Here is a 3,886-nt window from a genome sequence, read left to right on the forward strand (position 1 = left end):
GATGTTAAAATGGTTCTTGGGTCATCCGAGATACACCCTAATTGGGTTAATTTCATTTCAATTTCCATTTCAAAGCAATTTAGGGTTCTTCAATTTCTGTTCATATTTGTTCTTTGCTGTTTAATTCCATCTTTCAATTTTTGTTTCTCACATGTTAGTTAGTTTAATTTCCTGTTTAAATCTTAGAGAAGACCTTTGAACCATGTTGGTTAGCCATTTGGGTTAGACCCTGTTGAGCTCAAAACACTTAGGTTAGTGACATTCCAAGGGTTCACTGGCTTGTGATTAGTGGTGCTTTAAACAGACCATTAATGCTAGGAGTTAGTAATAATCTAAGGGATGAACAAACCATATTAGTTAGAAACCTAGGAACCTAAATGACCTGTGATTGTTTATGCTTTAATCAGATAGGCAATGCTAGGGGTTAATCTAAGGATTTTAGGTAGTTAACAAGCCACATGACAAGGATTTATCCTAGGCTAACTAGCTAGGTGAAAGAGAATTCTCATCCATCTCCATACACTTCATTCCCATCCACATTCACATCTTCCATGTCTTGTTCTTGTTAATTTTCTTTCATGTCCTGTTTTCAAATTTTAATTTTTCATGTTTTCACTTTTGCTATAACTGTTAGTTTTGATTTTGTTCACTTCTCACAGCTCTCATTTCAGTCCATTCATGCTCTGTTAGCAGATAGAGATAGTTAGGAAAGAAAGAAAACAACAATTGCTCCCCCAAGTCTCTGTGGATCGACCCGTACTTGCACATTTTCCACTTTCGACACCGTGCACTTGCGGTTATAATTTCTGTGACTCTTTTAGAGAGACACCAAGTTTTTGGCGCCGCTGCCGGGGACTCGGTGGCGGCGCATATGTTGTTTTTCTTTCCTTGCTCATTTGCTTGCTGTTGGTCTTAGCTTGCAGCTGCACTTGCATCATTTGCTGTTTACAGTGCATTCTTGCTGTTTGCATGTTCATCTATTTGTTTGCTTGCTGTTCTTGCACAGCATCAGAGCATCTTCTTGCCTGTTGCTTTAGTGCACTGCTGTGAACTGTTTATCCCATTTGCACCTTTGTTGTTGGTTCTGCCTTGAACATGGTGCTGCTGCTGCTTGCACTGCCTCTGCTGTTGCTGGTGAACTGGTGGAACTGAGGCTATTACTTTCCCTGTTGCTGCTGCTGCTGCCTTCTGCACCTGTTGCTGTGTGACCTGGCCCAAAGCTTGCTGTTGTGCTGTTGCTGCTGCTGCTGATCTGCTCCTGCTGCTAGGCCTGAAGTGGTGCTGCTGCCATTCATAAGCCAAGCCCAACTGGGCTTCAACAAAAGCTTAGGATGATCCAAAGCCCAACTGGGCTTTTGCAACCAAACTGAACAGCTGGGCTGTGCTTAAGCAAGTAAGCCTAAACCCATTAAGAGAACCCAAACTGTGGGCTTCCATTTTTCTTGTGGGCTTGTAATATTAAACCCAACATTTGGGCTTATATTTTCTTTGGGCTTGTAATCTTAATTACTTGTGGGCTTGTTTGTTTAATTTCTTGTGGGCTTGTGGTGTTAGATTGATTTGGGCCTGTAGTTTTAAATTAGAAAAACTGAACTTTTGAAAGCCCAACTGGGCCTCAGACCAAACAAGCAACAGTTGGGCTATTTCAAAAGCTACATTGGGCTTCAGTTTGCATACACATTGTGGGCTTAGTTCACCTTCCCTTGGCAAAGCAATTTCTCCCACCAATGTGGGCTTGCTCCCAACACTAAAACCAAAATTCTTGCTCCCAATACTAAAACCAAAATTTTTGCTCCCAATTAAAAACCAAATTTTTCTACCTCTTTAAAACCAAATTTGCTCCCATCAAAACCAAAAGCTCCCAAATGGGCTTTGTCTTCAAAGTCTAAAACCAAAGTTTTCAAAACCCAATAAACCAAAGTGTTTTCTTTTCCCATTAAGTCCAAATTTTCTAAAACCCATTAAAAACCAAATTTTGGGCTTTGTAACATAGTTACTTAGCTATTGAGCCCAATCATGTCTAGATCTTGGTCTACAGTTGGGGAATACAACAAATCCCTTAGAGAACTTGCGTATGGACATACTTCACGTCATGAGCCTCCCATACACCATGATGTCAATAGTTATAGGAATTATTATGGACATATTCAAAGTCCCGAGCCTCAATACATGAACCCTAATAACTATTCACACATGCATCATTCGCCACAACGTGAAAATGAACATTTTGCTAGTGCCTCACTCACACAATCATCTCTTGTGGATCAATTAGAAGCTCGAATCGCAGCTTTAGAAATGCAATCACATGAGGAATCTGTCACATCTAATTTTCTTAGGCAACCTGAAATCTATGCATGTCCCGCATGTGGTAGTTTAGACCACCCTGTTGAGAATTGTCATATTTTGCATAATTTTAGGCAATCTAGAAAAAATCCAAGGTATGAAATGCCCATAAATTGTGAGGCTGGTAGTCATTGGGACCATAATCAAACCTTTGGGGGTTGCGATCAATCTTTTATAAACCCTAATGACCATGCACACATGTACCAATCACCACAATTTGAACATGAAGAATTTTGTACTCCCATGAATTTAGACTCCACCATAGAAGCACTCAGTGAGCAAAACTTCGATAGATCTACATCACGAATTCATGCATGTTTAGATCAGATTTTGCTTCACCTACAAAAGGAGGAAATTCATGAGGAAATGTATGTTTTCCCTAATGAAGTGTCTAGTCCCATTCATGTAAATGATGTTGAATATGAACCAAATTTAGAGGAGCATGAATCGACTAATGACACCATCATTGTTAATGAGGACCAATATGCATGCTACCATGATGATGATTATGATGATATGTTAGAAGAACATGAAAAAATTGTGGAACCTGTTGGTTCAATAACATATGGCTTCTCTCCCTCGACCTTCATGAATGTTGTTTCTTCTAATACTCATTATAATTCATATGATTTTGATAATGACATGGGATTCGTACAATTATTCTGTGAAGATGAGCATGACATAGGAATAGTTGAATCTTCTGTAGACACTAATGTTAATATGCATGAAAATATATTTGATGTGTCTGATTATCTACCTAGGTCACATTGTGATATTTCTCCTGATTTGCCGATGCATGAGAATAAATCTGTTGATGATGTTGATTCTGATTGTGGACTTGCTAATTTGTTTGATGATTGTGAGCATGTTGTGACACGTGTAGAAGACTTAGGAGATGTTGATGTGATTAATAATGATGTGCCTATCGTCCTACATAAGTCACAATCTGATGGCCTTCCACCCAACCTAGATTTTGTTTGTACCCATATTGTCAAACCGACTTTTCTGAGAGTCCCTAATCTAGGTTTGGAACTGTGTGCTTCCCAAGTCCTCTTGGACTATTTTGCTTCTAAGTATAATACATTTGAGGAACCACAGTTGGAATTAGCATGTTTGCCCATCCCTAGCACAGTTCACATTGAGTTAGACCTTGTACATGATGAACCCCCAAAACTGCGAGATTTTGTTTCCAAAATTTTATCCGTTGAAAAATCCAGGTTTGGGGGTAGCTCATTTTGTTTCACAGTTTCACTTGCGTTTCTTTCCTGTTATATTTGTGTGAAGCTCTTGAAACCTCTACACTTCGTCTTTTGGGTTGATCCTCAACTCTTTAGATTGTTGGTGTATGGTGAGTTTTTTGTATATAATCCAGTAGATAAAATTTCTTAAAACCCCTTTGTTCCTTTTGTATATATTTTGCTAATCCAATATGATCTCGGCTGACACATGTTGGATTCTTGCCTTGAATAACGGAGTTCTAATCTTGCTTTCGCCGAAATCGGGTATTCTCTTTCCTTTTTCTCTACTCAGCATAATCCTCTTC

This window comes from Papaver somniferum, chromosome 3 (genome assembly GCF_003573695.1).
Source record: "Papaver somniferum cultivar HN1 chromosome 3, ASM357369v1, whole genome shotgun sequence".
NCBI classification, from domain to species: Eukaryota; Viridiplantae; Streptophyta; class Magnoliopsida; order Ranunculales; family Papaveraceae; genus Papaver; species Papaver somniferum.